General features: G+C 44.9%; 1 pseudogene; it reads left to right on the plus strand.

Moving 5' to 3' along the window:
* Positions 1-12,412: 12,412 nt before the first annotated feature.
* LOC107128444 (decreased expression in renal and prostate cancer protein pseudogene) lies at positions 12,413-14,296 on the plus strand (annotated as a pseudogene).
* The last annotated feature ends 5,432 nt before the right edge of the window (positions 14,297-19,728 follow it).

A 19,728-nucleotide genomic window follows, 5' to 3' on the forward strand; every position in this document is an offset into this window, starting at 1 on the left:
AAAAAAAAAAAAAAGCATGAGGAAGGTCTCTGTATTAGTTTATTGTGACTGCTGTAACAAATTGCTATAAATTTGGTGGCTTAAGACAACGGAGTTTTATTATCTCACAGTTCTGGAGGCCAGAAGACCAAAATCAAGGTATCAGCAGGGTTGATTCCTTCTGGAGGCTCTGAAGGAGAATATGTTCCATGCTTCTCTCCTTGCTTCTGCATCACTCTAATCTCTACCTCCATCTTCACATGGCCTTCCCCTCTGTCTCAAAACTCCCTCTCTTTTTTTTTTTTTAAGGTGGAGTCTTGCTCTATCAGCCAGGTTGGAGTACAGAGGCACGATCTTGGCTCACTGCAATCTCTGCCTTCGGGGTTCAAGCGATTCTCCCACCTCAGCATCCTAAGTAGCTGGGATTACAGGCGCGTGCCACCACCCATGGCTAATTTTTGTATTTTAGTAGAGACAGGGGTTTCACCATGTTGCTCAGGCTAGTCTCGAACTCCTGACCTTGTGATCCACCCACTTCGGCCTCCAAAAGTGCTGGAATTACAGGCATGAGCCACCTCGCCCAGCCAAAACTCCCTCTCTTTTATAAGTACACTCCTAATTGGATTTAGGGCTCACATTAATCCAAAATGGTCTTGTCTTTTTTTTTTTTTTTTTAATTTTTGAGGCAGGGTCTGGCTCTGTTGCCCAGGCTGGACTTCAGTGGTGTGATCTCGGTTCACTGCAACCTCCACCTCCCGGGTTCAAGAGATTCTCCTGCCTCAGCCTTCCAAGTAACTGGGATTATAGGCACCCACCACCACACCTGGCTAATTTTTTGTATTTTTAGTAGAGATGGCATTTCACCATGTTAGCCAGGCTGGTCTCAAACTCCTGACCTCAGGTGATCTGCCTGCCTTGGCCTCCCAAAGTGTTGGGATTACAGGTGTAAGCCACAGTGCCCAGCTTAAGATTCTTACCTTAATTGCATCTGCAAAGACCCTTATTCCAAATAAGGTCGTATCCTCAGGTTCTGGATGAACACATCTTTTGGGGGAAAAAATTTAACCCACTACAGTAGCTGTATAATAATACCAATTAATTTCCAAAATGTATCATTATGTCTAAAAAGCAAGATGCAAAGCAGTGTTGACCAGGCACGGTGGCTCATACCTGTAATCCTAGCACTTTGGGAGGCCAAGGCGGGCAGATCTCTTGAGGTCAGGAGTTCAAGACCAGCCTGGCCAACATGGTGAAACCTCATCTCTACTAAAAATACAAAAATTAGCTGGGTGAGGTGGCATGCTCCTTTAATCCTGGCTACTCGGGAGGCTGAAGCAGGAGAATCTCTTGCACCCTGGACGTGGAGGTTTCAGTGAGCCAAGATCACACTGCTGCACTCCAGCCTGGGCACAGAGCGAGACTCCATCTCAAAAACAACAACAACCTTATTTATTTATTTATTTATTTATTTATTTATTTATTTATTGAGATGGAGTCTCGCTTCCGTAGCACAGGCTGGAGTATAGTGGCACGATCTTGGCTCACTGCAACCTCTACCTCCCGGGTTCAAGTGATTCTCCTTCCACAGCCTCCTGAGTGGCTGGGATTACAGAAATGTGTCAGCAGGGCCGGCTAATTTTTTTTCTTTTTTTTTTTAAGACAGAATCTCGGCCGGGCGCGGTGGCTCAAGCCTGTAATCCCAGCACTTTGGGAGGCCGAGACGGGCGGATCATGAGGTCAGGAGATCGAGACCATCCTGGCTAACACGGTGAAACCCCGTCTCTACTAAAAAATACAAAAAACTAGCCGGGCGAAGTGGCGGGTGCCTGTAGTCCGAGCTACTCGGGAGGCTGAGGCAGGAGAATGGCGTGAACCCGAGAGAAGGAGCTTGCAGTGAGCTGAGATCCGGCCACTGCACTCCAGCCTGGGGGACAGAGCAAGACTCCGTCTCAAAAAAAAAAAAAGAAAAAAAAAGACAGAATCTCGCTCTGTCGCCCAGGCTGGAGTGCAGTGGCGCCATCTCGGCTCACTGCAAGCTCCGCCTCCCGGGTTCATGCTATTCTCCTGCCTCAGCCTCCGAAGTAGCTGGGATTACAGGCATATGCTACCACGCCTGGCTAATTTTTTTGTATTTTTAGTAGAGATGGGGTTTCACCATGTTGGCCAGACTGGTCTCAAACTCCTGACCTCAGGTGATCCGCCCGCCTCGACCTCCCAAAGTGCTAAGATTACAGGCGTGAGCCAACGCACCCAGTCAAACAGTGTTTATAGTATGCTATATTTTGTGTGAGAAAAGAGGAGAAATAAGAATACATACACATAGACACATATATGTACGTATTTATACTTGCATATATTTTCAAACAGTAATGCTAGAATAATAAACTAGAAACTGATCAAAATAGTTAACTCAGGGGGTGGGGAGGGAGGTGAGAAGACAGGAATAGAAGAGAGACTTCTGAGTATACCCTTTTATATCGTTTTGGCTTTTGAAACATGTAAATGTTCTGCCCATTATTTAAAATTATTATTATTATTATTATTATTTTGAGATGGAGTCTTGCTCTGTCGCCAGGCTGGAGTGCAGTGGTGTGATCTCGGCTCACTGCAATCTCTGCCTCCCAGGTTCAAGCAATTCTCCTGCCTCAGCCTCCAGAGTAGCTGGGACTACAGTCACGCACCACCATGCCCGGCTAATTTTTTATATTTTAGTAGAAACGGAGTTTCGCCATGTTGGCTAGGATGGTCTCCATCTCCTGACCCTGTGATCCGCCTGCCTCGGACTCCCAAAGTGCTGGGATTACAGGCGTGAGCCGCCGTGCCTGGTCAATATATTATTATTTTTTTAAAGACAGGGTCTGACTCTGTTGCCCAGGTTGGAGTGCAGTGGCATAATTATAGTTCACTGTAATCTCAAACTCCTGGGCTCAAGTGATCCTCCTGCCTCAGCCTCCTTAGTAGCTAAGACTACAGATGCATGTCACAATGGTCGGCTACTTTTTTAAAATTATTTTTTGTAGAGATAGGGTCTTGTTACGTTGTCCAGGCTAGTCTTGAATTCCTGACTTCAAACAATCCTCCTGTCTTGGTCTCCCAAAGTGCTGGGATTACAGGTATGAGCTGCTGAGCCTGGTCAAATTAAAACCTAACTTAAACATTTTTTTGAAATCCCAAAATTGAAAACAAATTTGAACAAATGAACCTAATTCTATATCAGGTAGTATCACTACACAGAGAAAGTATTTACTTTATATGATTATTTTAATATTGAAATATAGTATATCCTTATAGGTACATATTCTAAGATAAAAATAATTGCAAACACGTCTTTTTTTTTTTTTTTTTTTTTTTTTTGAGACGGAGTCTGGCTCTGTCGTCCAGGCTGGAGTACAGTGGCCAGATCTCAGCTCACTGCAAGCTCCGCCTCCCGGGTTTACGCCATTCTCCTGCCTCAGCCTCCCGAGTAGCTGGGACTACAGGCGCCTGCCACCTCGCCCGGCTAGTTTTTGTATTTTTTAGTAGAGACGGGGTTTCACCGTGTTAGCCAGGATGGTCTCGATCTCCTGACCTCGTGATTCGCCCGTCTCGGCCTCCCAAAGTGCTGGGATTACAGGCTTGAGCCACCGCGCCCGGCCTTTTTTTTTTTTTTTTTTTTAGACAGAGTCTCACTCTGTTGCCAGGCTGGAGTACAGTGGCGAAATCTCGGCTCACTGCAACCTCCACCTTCCGGGTTCAAGCGATTCTCCTGCCTCAGCCTCGTGAGTAGCTGGGATTGCAGGCGACTGCCACCACGCCCGGCTAATTTTTGTATTTTTAGTAGAGACAGGGTTTTACTATCTTGGCCAGGAAGGTCTTGATCTCTTGACCTCATGATCTGCCCGCCTCGGCCGTCCGAAGTTCTGGGATTACAGGCATGAGCCACCGCCCCCGGCCATATCTTGTATATCTTATCTTGTATATCTGAAAATAAACTTTTACATTTTAATTAGAAATATAAATAATAAAAGAAAAACAGAGAAAATGAATGAGACCAAAAGCTGTTGTTTTGAAAAGATCAATAAAATTAAAAAAATATATAAAAGTAATAAAAGAAATAAGATCAATAAAATTGAATTTTTCCATTTCATCTGTATTAACACATATATTGGAATAAAGCTGTTCATAGTGTCTCCTTACTAGCCTTTTTTGTGTGTTTTTCTTTTTTTTTTTTTTTTTTTTTTTTTTTTGAGACGGAGTCTCGCTCTGTCACCCAGGCTGGAGTGCAGTGGCCGGATCTCGGCTCACTGCAAGCTCCGCCTCCCAGGTTCACGCCATTCTCCTGCCTCAGCCTCCCGAGTAGCTGGGACTATAGGCGCCCGCCACCTCGCCCGGCTACTTTTTTGTATTTTTTAGTAGAGACGGGGTTTCACCGTGTTAGCCAGGATGGTCTCGATCTCCTGACCTCGTGATCCGCCCGTCTCGGCCTCCCAAAGTGCTGGGATTACAGGCGTGAGCCACTGCGCCCGGCCATGTGTGTTTTTCTTAAGACAACATCTTGCTCTGTCACCCAGGCTGGAGTGCAGTGGCATGATCTCGGCTCACTGCAACCTCTGCTTCACGGGTTCAAATGATTCTCCTGCCTCAGCCTCCAGAGTAGCTGGGACTACAGGCACAAGCCACCACATCTTGCTAATTTTGTTTATTTTTTGTAGAGACAAGGTGTCCCTATGTTGCCCAGGCTGGTCTCTCGAACTCCTGGCCTCAAGTGATCCTCCCACCTCAGCCTCCCAAAGTGCTTGGATTATAGGTGTGAGCCACCACACCTGGCTTAACTAGCCAGGATGTCTGTGTTACCATAGATGTCTATAGGCTCTATGGTGGTGAACCCTCCTTAATCTCTGATGCTGGTTTTTCTTTTTTTTTTTAAGACGGAGTCTTGCTCTGTTGCCAGGCTGCAGTGCAGTGGCATGATCTCGGCTCACTGCAACCTCTGCCTCCCGGGTTCGAGCAATTCTCCTGTCTCAGTGTCCCGAGTTGCTGGAGCTACAGGGGCGCACCACCACACCCAGCTAATTTTTGTATTTTTAGTAGAGACAGGGATTCGCCATGTTAGCTAGGATGGTCTGGATCTCTTGACCTCATGATCCGCCCGCCTCGGCCTCCCAAAGTGTTGGGATTACAGGGGTGAGCCACCACACCCGGCCAATACTGGTATTTTTTTGTCTTCTCTTGCTTTTTCTCTTTCTTTTCTTTTTCTTTCTTTTGTTTTACCATTCTGGTGCATTTTTTTCCCCAGAAGCAAGGAGATCCTCAAATATTAATGGAGGCTTCAGAAAAGAGCTTGTCATTTAAAAAGAAAAAAGGTTAATGAAAGCGTATTGAAAAGATAAATGAATTAGATTGAAGCGGCTCCCACTGATTAAATTTGTGATTATTTGAGCATAAAAAATAATGAATATAATTAAGCAAAACACATGAAATAAGAAAAAAAATACACCAAAAGCCCAAAACCAAACCAAATCTTATTTCTCAACCTGTGAGGTAATTATTATACATGCTCCTAATTCTGAAAATTGGTTGTTACAGGAGATGATCTAAGCAACTGTTTTGCCTTCTCCGTAGGAATTGTATTTCAGGGGTAATAAAATGGTCTTAGCTGAAAACGAAACTCTTCTTTTCTGAAGACTGCCTGCTAATAAATGGAGAAGAAATAATAAAATTGGAACAACCCCCAGTCCAGGCATGGTGGCTCACGCCTGTAATCCCAGTACTTGGGGAGGCCGAGATGAGTGAATCATTTGAGGTCAGGAGTTTGAGACCAGCCTGGTCAACATGGTGAAACCTTGGTCTCTACTAAAAATATAAGAATTAATCCCAGCTCCTTGGGAGGCTGAGGCAGGAGAATCACTTGAACCTGGGACGGGGAGGTTGCAGTGAGCTGAGATCACGCCACTGCACTCCAGCCTGGGCAACAGAGCGAAACTTCGTCTCAAAAAAAAAAAAAAAAAAAAAAAAAAGGAACAATCCCCATTTTGCTACCCTCAGTGAAATAACTGATTCAGACAAAAATTATCAATGAGTGTGTTAAAATCACTACACAAAACCATTACATCTCCCCTACATCCTGGAAACTGGATGTTCCCATGGCACTAAGTATGACTCCACAGATAACTCCCTGATTGAAAAGTAAAAACTGTTAATGTTGTAATAAAAAGATTTAGGGTGTGGGAAAAAATCATGAAAGACTTTGAAATGAATCAAAGATTCTATTCTTCTATGGAAAATAGATGTTGTCCAGGTTATCTGATTCCACTGGCCTTTTACTATTTTTGAGCTATTTTTCAAGCTTATAAGTTCTAGAATATTGAGAACACTGCAAATGATTCAGGTCCTTAGAAAAATGGAAATTGTCTAGTAAAGGTGCAGTTGATTATTGCCCTATGGATATTGACCAGTTTGAGCAAATCCGTTTTAACTTTTATTCAGCCTGTATATGTGTCTGCTTTTTGGATTTTCCTTTAAACCAATTGTAATATCTTACTGGTTTCCTCACTAATTAATGAACTAAATAACGTCTTTGGCATATGTTCGTTTTGTATTTGTTTGAGAGTCCCGAGCTTACCCTTTTTTTTTCCCAGTTAAGCTTGCTAAGGATTACCCTTATCAAATATTGTCCTTTAACAAGCAAAAAACACCTTAATTCAGTGAACAAAGTTAGCATCATTAATAATAGACACATTAAAAAAATGTGCCTCCTGGCTGGGTGCAGTGTCTCACACCTGTAATCCCAGCACTTTGGGAGGTGGAGGTGGGTGGATCACTTGAGGTCAGGAGTTCGAGACCAGCCTGACCAAACTGATGAAACCCCGTCTCTACTAAATTAAAAAATTAACTGGGAGTGGTGGTGCCCGCCTGTAATCCCAGCTACTTGGGAGGTTGAGGCAGGAGAATCGTTTGAACCTGGGAGGCGGAGGTTGCAGTGAGCCGAGATTGTGCCATTGCACTCCAGGCTGGGCAACAAGAACAAAACTCCTTCTCAAAAACAAACAAACCAAAAAGTGCCTCCTGATGTGATATATATAAAGCATACATCACCTATGTAGTATTCTTAATCAAGCTTTTAGATCTAACTTCCTCTTCACAAATTAATTGCAAGAAGATAAACAATCTGAGTGTTATGACACAGAAATAATTATATAAAGTTAAAACGTGAGACATGCTACAAACTATTTGATCATTCTCTTCCAAAAGTCAGTGTCATCAAATAAGAAAAAAGAAGGTCTGGCTGGGTGCAGTGGCTCATGCCTGTAATCCCAGTACTTTGGGAGGCCGAGGCAGGTGGATCACCTGAGGTCAGGAGTTCGAGACCAGCCTGGCCAACATGGCGAAACCCCATTCTCTACTAAAAGTATAAAAATTAGCTGGGCATGGTGGCAGGCGCCTCTAATCCCAGCTACTCAGGAGGCTGAGGCAGGAGAATCGCTTGAACCTGGGAGGTGGAGTGTGCAGTGAACCGAGATCGCACCACTGCACTCCAGCCTGGGCTACACCTCAGAAAAAAAAAAAAAAAAAGTGAGAGTCCACCTCAACAACAAAAAAAAAAAAAAAAAAGAAAAAGAAAAAAGAAGGTCTAAATTTTAAAAGGCCAAAGAGATATAAGTTTAAGACAGTCAATGATCCTTGACTGAATTCTTACTGTTAGGAAGGAAGGAAGGAAGGAAGGAAGGAAGGAAGGAAGGAAGGAAGGAAGGAAGGAAGGGAGGGAGGGAGGGAGGGAGGGAGGGAGGGAGGGAGACAGGGAGGGGAGGGAGGTGAGGGGGGGAGGGGAGGTGAGGGGGGAGGGGAGGGGAGGGGGGGAGGGAGGGGAGGGGGGAGGGGAGGGGAGGGGGAGGGGAGGGGAGGGGGGGAGGGAGGGGAGGGGGGAGGGGAGGGGAGGGGGAGGGGGGAGGGAGGGGGAGGGAGGGGGGAGGGAGGGGGAGGGGGGAGGGAGGGAGAGAGGGAGAGAGGAAGGAAGGAAGGAAGGGACTATAAAAGGCAATTTTTTTTTTTTTCCTTTGAGATGGAGTCTCACTCTGTCGCCCAGGCCGGAGTGTAGTGGCTATTTCGGTTCACTGCAAGCCCCACCTCCCGGGTTCACGACATTCTCTTGCCTCAGCCTCCGGAGTAGCTGGGACTACAGGCGCCCGCTACCATGCCCAGCTAATTTTTTTGTATTTTTCGTAGAGACGGGGTTTCACGGTATTAGCCAGGATGGTCTCAATCTCCTGACCTCGTGATCCACCCACCTCGGCCTCCCAAAGTGCCGGGATTACAGGTGTGAGCCACCGCGCCCGGACTTATAAAAGGCAATTTTTAGGCAATTGAAGACATTTGCAAAGGAATTGGGTATTAGGTAATAGTAAGAAATTATTGCTCGTTTCCTTACGTTTACAGTATTGTCGTGGATACATAAGAGAAAGTTATTTATTTAGAGATTGCTATGGGCTGAATGTTTGCGTCTCCCCAAAATTTATATGTTGAAATCTTAAACCCCAGTGTGATGGTGTGAGGAAGTGAGGTTGTTAGGAGGTGGTTTGACCATGAATACTCCACACTCTAAGGGATTAATACTTTCATAAGAGACTCCAGAGAGCTCCCTTTCCCCTTCTACCATGTGAAGACACAGCAAAGAGATGGCTCTATGAAATACGAAGAAGGCACTCACCGAATCTTCTTGATCTTGGATTTCCCAGCCTCCAGAACTGTGAGAAATAATTTCTGCCGTGTATAAGCCACACAATCTATAGTATTCTGCTAGAGCAGTACAAAGGAACTAAGAAAGAAAAAAAAAGAATTTTTTTTTTGAGACAGAGTCTCCCTCTGTCACCCAGTCTGGAGTGCAGTGGTACGATCTCAACTCCCTGCAACCTCCACCTCCTGGGTTAAAGCAATTCTCCTGCCTTAGCCTCCCGAGTAGCTGGGATCACAGGCGTGCACCATCATGCCTGGTGAACTAAGACAGAGATTAATGTTAAAGTTTTTAGAAGTGAAATATCACGATATCTGTACTTTAAAACAGTGCAGAAATGAAGCAAATGTGGCAAAAGGTTAATGATTTTTCAAACTACTTGGTAAGTACAAGGATGTTCAATTTCCTATTCTTTTTGCTTTATTTTATTTTATTTATTTTATTTTATTTTGAGATGGAGTTTTACTATGTGGCCCAGGCTGGAGTATAGTGGCTATTCACAGACTCAACTGAGTCTAGCTCACTGCAGACTGCATAGCACACTGCAGCATTGAATTCCTGGGCTCAAGTGGGCCTCCTGCCTCAGGCTCCTGAGTAGCTGGGACTAACTTTGCTCTATTTTTGAAATACTCATAATAAATAATGAGAATAAAATGAATCCTTATGTGTGGCAGCTCCATGGACATCTCATTGAAAACAATACTGACTTACGAAGGTAGCTTCATTCATATTTGTTTCCTTTTTTTAATTCACCCTTCATACCCCAATTTCATAATGGAACTTTATGACAATTAATGGTGATCAGACCGGGCACAGTGGGTGGCTCACGCCTGTAATCCCAGCAGTTTGGGAGGCCGAGGTGGACGGATCACTTGAGGTCAGGAGTTTGAGACCAGCCTGGCCAACATGGTGAAACCCCATCTCTACTAAAAATACAAAAATTAGCCAGGTGTGGTGACGGGCACCTGTAATCCCAGCTACTGGAGGGGGCTGAGGCAGGAGAATCACTTGAACCCAGGAGGCAGAGGTTGCAGTGAGCCAAGATTGCACCACTGCACTCCAGCCTGGGTGACAGAGAGAGACTCTATGTCAAATAAAACAAAGCAAAACAAAACAAAACAAACAAAAAAAGAAAATGAATGGTGATCAACTCATAATGATATAATAACCTGTATTCAATTTCATTAATAACTTTTCAGTGGTACGCCCATCTAACAGCAACCTGGTGACAGGAGTGGCCATCATGGTGGTCTATTAATTCCTGAGTACCAAATAATTAAGTGAAAATTCAATATTTTTGTTTGTTTCTTTTTACTTTTCCATGAGCTTTCAACTCTGAAAAAAAAATTCTATTAAATTAGACAAAATCTATGTATGTAAAGAAGTTCAAATGGACTGTTCCCCAGAGTCAAATAAATCATTTATGGCCCTGGGGCCTAGGGTATTTTTCAAGCACATAATTGTAATAGACAGAAATATAGGCACTGGAAGATCAAATCTTATAGCTAGTGGCAGGATTGAAACGAGAATATTTAGGTATTCTGAATATTGGGTATATTTATTCCTCAATGGCCCTCAACAGGTGGGCCCCCACCTAGAGAACACTTGGACATGTGTTATAAATGGGATTGTTTTGGGTTGTCATAATGACTGAGAGTTGCTTATGGCAATTAGTACCTAGAGGCTGTGGATGCTAAAAGTGAGGCAATTTCAGAGAAAGTCTCACACAATAAAAAACAAAACAAAACGAACTGTCCTAATTCAAATGCCACTAACTCAGCTTCCCCTACCACATCACCACACACTGAGAAATTGCTACCCAAATACAACTTAATGTCAATTTGGCTGATTAAAGGCACAGTGTAATAACGAAGAAAATTCAAAACAGACAAGAAAAAAGACAATTTCTTTTTAGCCATTGATATTTTTAAGAATAAAATGTCACCGGCACAGTGGCTTACGCCTGTAACCCCAGCACATTGGGAGGCTGAGGCAGGTGGATTGCCCAAGGTTGGGAGTTCGAGACCAGCCTGGCCAGCATGGTGAAACCCCATCTCTACTAAAAACACAAAAATTAGCCGGGCGTAGTGGCAGGAGCCTGTAATCCCAACTACTTGGGAAGCTGAGGCAGGAGAATCACTTGAACCCAGGACGCCGAGATTGTAGTGAGCCGAGATTACACCATTGCACCTCCAGCCTGGACAACACAGCGAGACTCCGTCTCAAAAAAAAAAAAAGAAAAAAAAGAATCAAATTTCATTTCCACTGATAGTTGTTTCCTGTTTGTATTAAACTTTACTTGGATTTTTAAGTCAAACATCAAATGGAAGAATTGTGACATCCTGAAGTACACTGAAGAAATCTTGAGATTAAAGCTAATTCACATGAAACTTATATGTTGGCATAAGCTGAGAACCAAAATTAAAATGAACTGAACTAATTTACTAAGAAGCAAAAGCAATAAAGCAAGCAAACAACAAAATTTTAAAAACCAGTATAGTGAGCTCATTTGACTTGAAAGTGAAACTCCTTTTGTTTTCCAAACTCAGCAAACTGGAAGGGAAAAAAGAACCATAATATACTCAAAACATGATTCTTTTCAAGACCGTCTCAGTGAACAATATGTGTCAAAGAGCTGTGGTTAATTGAAATCCATGACTGTACTGTATATTGCAGACTTCTGTACTTTTTTTTTTTTTTTTTTTTTTTTAAAACAAGGTCTCTTTCTATTGCCTAGGTTCCAGGCTACAGCCTCATCCTCCCAGGATTAAATAAACCTCTGACCTCAGCCTCTTGAGCAGCTGGGACTACAGGTGCATGCCACCACGCCTGACTAATTTTCAATTTTTTGTAGAGATAGAGTCTCACTATGTTACCCAGATTGGTCTCAAAACTCCTAGGCTCAAGCGATCCTCCCACCTCAGCCTCCCAAAGTTCTGGAATTACAGGCATGAGCCACTGCACCTGGCTTACTTTACTCTTAATAGTAACATAGCTATCACCTTTTGCTCTTATCTTGCCAACCAGTGTTTAGCAGACATACTTTAACTGATTTTAGAGGTAAATATATGGAAACAGAGAATGCATAAAATGTTACAGAATACACTTTGTGGTCCTGAAATGCTGTGGGATATCCATTAATTAACTCTTGGCTGAGTACCTGCTATGTGCCAGATTCTGTCTAGCACTGTAGTTGGTACTAGAAATAAAGTGTCCCTTTTCTTTTCCTTTCCCTTCCCTTCCCTTCCCACCCCACCCCTTCCCACCCCTCCCCCACCCCTCCCCTCCCCTCCCTTCCCTTCCTTTCTTTTCTTTTCTCTTTTCTTTTTTTTTTTAAGACAGAGTTTCGCTCTTGCCCCCCAGGCTAGAGTGCAATGGTGCGTTCTCTGCTCACTGCAACCTCCACCTCCTTGGTTCAAGCGATTCTCTAGCCTCAGCCTCCCAAGTACCTGGGATTACAGGCACCAGCCACCACGCCGGGCTAATTTTTGTATTTTTAGTAGAGACAGGGTTTCGCCGTGTTGGGTTTCACAATATTGGCCCGGCGCAGTGGCTCACGCCTGTAATCCCAGCACTTTGAGATTACAGGCCAAGGCGGGAGAATTACCTGAGGTCAGGAGTTCGAGACCAGCCTGGCCAACACGGTGAAACCCCGTCTCTACTAAAAATACAAAAAACTGGCACAGGCAGTGCTCGCGGCGGCAGCGGCGGCAGTGGGAGGTTCAGTTGTGCCCCGTTGGCTCCGCAGCGCCGCACTAGGCGGCCGCCATTGCAGTCTGTTTCCACTTGCTTTTTAAAGACAGAAAGCTCATGGTGCAAATTGTTATCTCCAGGGAATCCCTGTGCTGATCCTGTATGGGAAAATTATCCACCTGGAGAAACCTTTTGCAGTCCTTGTCAAACACACCCTTGGGTGTCAGGACTGTGATGAACTTGGCGGCGAGACTGGCACTCGGTACCTGGTGAGAGCACTCATCAAAGACAGGATCCTTTTCAAAACTCGCCCCAAGCGCATTATCACCAGCGTTCCCAAGAAAGTATGAAAGAGCCTCGGATTTTCCCTAGAGAGAGGCCAACTCCTTGGACTCGTGCTCCACTGCCACCTCGAGGACGGCTGGACGGTTCCCTGGGACCACAGTGGGGTCCTGTTCTGAACATAGGCCACCCACTGGGTGTGTGAACTCGGATCCCTTCCTTATGGCGGCCGGTTTTCTTGGTGGAAATCTGGCCCCATTTCCAAGGAACCCATCTCCTTTTCCAGCTTCATCAGGCTTATTGGCTTCAAATCCAGCACCTTTCCCGGCTGGTGCTTGTGACCCAAGCATAGCTTCTTTTCCAGGAGGGATGAATCCCACTGGCACAGGTGCAGTTTCTTTCCCAAGGCCTGGTGGCCTCTTGGGGCCAGGCCCAAGATGAGGCCCCACCCTAAACCCTAGGACAGTGGCTCTTCCAGGCCCGGGGCCTCTGTCTAACCCCAGGTTAGGGGGTCTCCCAGGACCAGGTCCTATGTCCAACCTAAGGGCAGATGGTCTCCTGGGAGCAGGTCCTGACCCCAGAAGTGGTGGTCCCATGGGCCCTGGATCTGGACCTAACCTGAAAGCAGGTGTTCTGTTGACCTTCAGGAATGGTCCTCCCAATTCTAGGCCAGTTGGCCTGGGCCCAGGACCTAACCCCAATCTGAGATCAGGCTTTATAGGGACAAATCCTGTCCCCAGGTTAGGTGTGTTTCCAGGCCCAGGCCTTGGGCCCAATCCAAGACCAAGTGGCCTGGGCCCAGGCCCTAATCTAGATGCCAGAGCAGGTGGTCTCTTGGGCACAGGACCTGGTCTTAAGAATGGTTGGACCTCAAGGCCTCCATCTTGTCCCCATTCTAAGAGCAGCAGGTCTTTTAGGAGCAAATTCAGCTTCTTTGTCACAGGCTTCTGGAAACATGGGCACAAGCCCATCTTCCATGGCAAGAGTACCTGGCCCCATGGGCCCAAACTCGGGTCCTGGCTCTCGCCCAGTTGGCCTTCCAGGACCAAATCCATCTCCCATCTCAAGGGCTCCTGGCCCCATAGACCCTAATTCAGCTCATTTCTCAAGGCCAGGGAGCCCCATGGGGGTAAATGCTAATCCTTTTCCCAGGGGAGTGGGTTCATCTGCCTTCTCTCAGTCTTCTGGCACATTGACATCAAATCCAGCTACCTTCCAAAGGTCCGCTGGCCTCCAGGGCTCAAATCCAACAGTTTTCCCAAGAGCCTCTGGGCCACTTGGCCCCAAGCCAGCTAACTTCCCAAGGACCGCTGGCCTGCAGGGTCCAAGTCCGACTACCTTCCTGAGGTCTACTGGCCCATTAGGCCCCAGTCAAGTTACTTTCTCCAGGTCAGCTGCCGGGCACCTGGGCTCTTCTCCAGCAGGCCCTAGGGGTATCAACCCAGCTCCTTTCACGAGGCCAACTGGGACCCTGGGTCTCAACCCAGCTTCCTTTCCAAGGATGAATGGCCCTGCAGGCAAGAGTTTGGTCCCATTTCCTAGAGTGAGAAGCCTCCCTGGCACAAACCCAGCTGCTGTCCCAGACCAGGGGGTCCAATGGCTGCAGTGTCCCCAAATGGAATGTTACTCCCTTAAACACCATTTTCCCTCCATGACTATCTTAGTTTATAGGCACTGTGGTTCTCAGCAGGGACTATCTCTTAGGTAAAAGGGTAGTTGTGGAGCTGCATTCTGAAGAGCATAGCTGGGCCTTAAGTTCAAATGAGCCATCTTTTTCCTCTGCATTTTTCTTGACTGAAGGTGAGATGTTATTTCTGGCATGTGAACTGTGGCAGGTGGGAATAATCCTGGCCTTGAGAGAAAGGATATCCAGCCTCCCAGAAGCCTGCTGTGCTTTCATCACACAGTTTTCTGCCCATTGTTTCTTACTAGTTTCTTGAATTTCTCTTGTGGACTTTTCCTCAAGGATACATTGGCCTGCGGGTCCCAGTTCACATGTAGTCCCCTGGTCACCATTGGAGAATCAGTTCGCTGCTCTCTAGAAATGTGGCGTTGGTGAACAGACCATTCTTCCATGGCTCTGACCTGGGCAGCTTGGACCTGGTCATCCTCTACCACCATACCTTTCCCTGGGGGCTTGAACACAGAACAGGGAGATGGACAACCACTTCAAAGACCCACCAAATGCAGTTTCTGCTTGACTGACTGGGCCTGCAGCTCCCTTCTCCTGGGACTTAGAGGTAGGCAGATTTAAGGCTCCTCTACTCATCCAGCTCCCTCTTCACTGGTACTCCCAATCAAAGAACCTCAAAATTTAAACTGATGTGGATGGGAATATGGGAATTGGGGTGAGGGGGATGAAGGGAAGAAATCACTGTGCTTCGTTCAGCCTGCTGTGAAAGGATGGTTGGTGGTTTTCCTGCATTGTATCTTTTCTTACTGTGTCTTTAATAAATGGGATGAGAGGACAAAAAACAAAACCAAAAACAAAACACTTAGCCAGGCATGGTGGTGCACGCCTGTAATCCCAGCTACTCGGGAGGCTGAGGCAGGAGAATTTCTTGAACCCAGGAGGCAAAGGTTGCAGTGAACTAAGATTGCGACACTGCGCTCCAGCCTGGGCGATACAGTGAGACTCCATCGCAAAAGAAAAACAAAACAAAAAAAAGAAATCAGCATATCATGGTGGATCACAGACCACGCTCTGGGCTCAGGGAGATCTGGGTTCAAATCCAACTCTACCAGCTCATGACTATGAGTTATAGCCAGATAAAAATAGAAGATACAGGATAAAATAGAATATTTAAGGAATTCAGGGATAAAGAGAGTTTAGTCTGCCACTTGAGTAGGGTTGCAGGTTTCTGTTTAACCCAGTCAGGTAACTAAAACTTTATAGCTAAAAGGTATGGCCTTACGCCCTCCCATGAGCAAAATGGCTATTTAAAAAAAAGGGGGGGTCCCAATTTTTGCTATGAATAAAATTATTGTGACTAATTTTGTAAGAAAAATATGATATAGTTCATTGTTTTTTTTTAAAAACCAAGCTTATTGACATAACAATAAACTGCCTTTATTTAAAGCATAAGTTTTGAGGCCAGGAGCAGTGGCTCACGCCTGTAATCCTAGCACTTTGGGAGGCCGAGATGGGTGGATCTCCTGAGATTTGGAGTTTGAGACCAGCCTGGTCAACATGGCTAGAAACCGTCTCTACTAAAAATACAAAGCTTAGCCAGGCGTGGTGGCACACGCCTATAGTCCCAGCTACTTGGGAGGCTGAGGCAGGAGAATTGCTTGAACTTGGGGGGTGGAGGTTTCAGTGAGCCAAGATCACACCACTTCACTCCAGCCTGGGTGACAGAGCAAGACGCCATCTCAAAAAAAAGTGTAAGTTTTGATATATGTATATACCCTTAAATTCATGTCAGCCCTCAAGGTAATGAACATATCTATCCCCCTATGGTGGTCTCTCTCTTTTCCTTGAACCCCCATCTGCTTTCTGTCACTACAGATTAGTTTGCATTTTCTAGAATTTAATGTTAAAGGAATTATATAGTGTGGATTCCTCTTTGATTGGTCTCTTCCATGTAGCATAATGATTTTGAGATTCATCCCTGTTGCAGTATCAGTAGTTCTTTCTTTTTTATTGCTGAGTAATATTCCATTGTATCAGTACATCACAATTTGTCTGTTGATCTGTTGACGGACACTCGGTTTGTATCCAGTTTGGGGCTATTACAAAGAAAGCTGCTATGAACATTCATGTAAAAAAAGGGGGGGTTCCTGTGTACCCCGTGACTAAGATAGAATCATTCAGGAAGCATGAGGCTCTTAAATCCTATGTCTGGGTCTTGAATCTCTAACTACACAAACACATCCTGAGGGGAAAAGCCACCTTCTGACTTCAGCTCAATTTACCTGATATAGTAAATCTACTACCCTTATAGTAAATCTACTACCCTTATTTGAGTAAGTGACTTTTCAATCCTGGGGAGAATTTAGAATGATATGATGAAGTAAATAGCCATAGTAGTAACACTTTGTATAAATTAAAAACAATTTCTTTGTAATGTTTAAGAGAATCGAGCATTTTAGGAAATCTATTAGATTAGCCTTGAGCAATTGATTTTGACTTGTAATTTCACATAGAAAAGCATAAGAGATTTTCACAGGCATATTAACAGTATTGAAATGTTTATGAGAGCTCAAGATTCAACAAATTTATAGGCTTAATCTATTATCTTCACCAGAGTCATTTAACTGGTAGAATTTTGTTTGTTAGGATTATACTTACGCCTTGTCAGGCATTTGAAGGGCTCAGAAAGTTCAAATATATTACATTTATGAGTGTAGTTTAAAAAGGGGAATAAAATAAACTTATAAATGGGATTAATTGTTTAAAGTGATTTTAATCTGTTTGAATTGTGTTGACTATTAATCAAAGAACAAATGAAAGTAATTGCTCTTATTTTATACAACAATTACAAGATTTATAAATATGCAAGTTAGAAATTGCATATTACTATAAAACCCAACTAACTATAGGTAGTCCAAGAGACCCCTAGTTATGTCACCTTGGGATGAGCTTCAGTAGCCTCATCTGGAAAATTTCTAGAGTGTTTGTGAAGACAATTAAATGAGATAATATGTCCAAATCACTTAGTCCAGTATCTCTCATAAGGTTTAACTTGACAGATCGTTCTATGTTTAAAAGCCTTCAAAAATACGGATTTAGCCTGGATGCAGTAGCTCATGCCTGTAATTCCAGCACTTTGGGATGCCGAGGTGGGCGGATGACTTGAGGTCAGGAGTTCGAGATCAGCCTGGCCAACATGGTGGAATCCCATCTCTACTAAAATTACAAAAAAATTAGTTGAGCATGGTGGCAGGGGCCCGTGATCCCAGCTACTCGGGAGGCTGAGGCAAGAGAATCACTTGAATCCGGGAGGCAGAGGTTGCGGTGAACAGAGATCACACCACTGCACTCCAGCCTGGGCAACAGAGGGAGACTCCATCTCCAAAAAAAAAAAAAAAAAAAAAAAAAGGATTTAAATATGTGGATTCACTGTCAGGTGGAAGAGGAGCCAAATGCATTCTGTAATGACCTGGGGAATGGAGCTGGTAATACCATGAAGATGGAGACTATAACAATACAGGTCCAAGGATGCTGGGTACTTAACTACGTTCCAGGCACTGTAACGAGTGCTTTACATAGATTATTTCATTTATTTGTCGCAAGGTACTGGTATTATTGGGGTTTGATCAGAGAAGCAGAGCCACTGTGAGTTAAATAAGAAATTTAGCTTACAGATCAGACTTTACGAATATTGAGAGCTGTGTAGTTTGTGTATAGCTCTTGCTTCTGCATCTGGTTTTGGGCCTGAAGTCAGCATCTCCAGGAGTTGGGAAGGGAAAATGGATGTAAAGTGGAAGAGAGCAAGAAAGAGCTGAAACTCACATCTGTCTCTCATCAGAACTTACACTGGTCACATTGGTATCACACTGGAATCTTCGTCAGTCTCTCACTGTCTCCAAGCCTCTGACTTTAAAGATGCCAGTGACCTGTAGAAGAGCTGGCACACTTCACCACGGAACTTCACACAGAGTTGGCCCAGGATCCAGAGATGCTGAAGAAGAGCTGGCCAGGGTTGGAAGAGCTGCATGCCCAGTTGGTGACCTACATGAATAATGCAAACCAGGCCTGTGCTGATGTAGGGAAACTACAACAGCAGTGGCCCTATACCCTACTTCCTGCCTTACTTCTGCCCTCCAATTTCCCCTGTGGTCAACTCTAACCCAGGACCAAACAAAGAAGGGAATTCTGGGAGTCTTAGTTCCAACTTAGCTAAATCGATACAACGCAAAGCTACTGTTATCCCCATTTTACAGAGAAACAAACTGGATTAGAAGGTTAAATAACTTGCACAAGAGCACACAGATGGTAAGTGGGAGAGCAGGAACATGAACAAAGGCAGTCTGGCTCAGAACCGGAATCTTGACCACTGCCTTCTACTGCCTTTCCCTAATGCGTGAAAATTAAGAAGAAAGCAGCCAGACTCAGTGACTCATGCCTGTAATCCCAGCACTTTGGGAGGCCGAGGCAGGTGGATCACCTGAGGTCAGGAGTTTGAGACCAGCCTGGCCAACATGGCGAAGCCCTGTCTCTACTAAAAATCCAAAAAAATTAGCTGGGCATAGTGACATGCACCTGTAATACCAACTACTCAGGAGGCTGAGGCAGAAGAATCACTTGAACCCGGGAGGTGAAGGTTGCACTGAGCTGAGATTATGCCACCGCACTCCAGCCTGGGCAACAGAGCAAGACTGTGTCTCAAGAAAGAAAGAAAGACAGAAAGAAAGACAGAAAGGAAGGAAGGAAGGAAGGAAGGAAGGAAGGAAGGAAGGAAGGAAGGAAGGAAGGAAGGAAGGAAGGAAGGAAGAAAGGAAGGAAAGAAGGAAGGAAGGAAGGAAGGAAGGAAGGAAGGAAGGAAGGAAGGAAAGAAGGAAGGAAGGAAGGAGAAAGGGAAGAAAGGGAAGAAAGGGAGGAAGGGAGGGAGGAAGGAAGGAAGGTAGGAAGGAAGGAAGAAAGGAAGGAAGGAAGGAAGGAAGGAAGGAAGGAAGGAAGGAAGGAAGGAAGGAAGGAAGGAAATGAAAATTAGAAGAAAGCAAGTTTCAGCTCAATGGCAAAATGATCAGTTTAGCAGTATGAGCTCGCCCACAGTGGAACAAGCTGCTTTGCAAAGCAGAGGGTTCCCTGTCCTAGATGATGCTCAAATACAGGCTGGGTGGCCATCTGTCAGAGATATTACACAAGAGGGTACCCGCTGGGAGGAAGAATGAACTATGTGGCTACCCACAGCACTTTCAACTCCAAGATTCTATGTTTCTAGAACATACAGTTCAGGGAAAGGGCTGGAACTCACAGCGTACAAGGAACATAACAGAAGGGATGGAGAAGACAGAAATGCTCAAGGGTGGGCTAGAAAGAGCCTTAGCCAAGCTGTGCCAAGTGGTGCCAAAATCCACTGTGAGAAAAATAAAAATTATGGTCAACCCAAGAATTGTTTTTC

This window comes from Macaca fascicularis, chromosome X (genome assembly GCF_037993035.2).
Source record: "Macaca fascicularis isolate 582-1 chromosome X, T2T-MFA8v1.1".
NCBI lineage: Eukaryota > Metazoa > Chordata > Mammalia > Primates > Cercopithecidae > Macaca > Macaca fascicularis.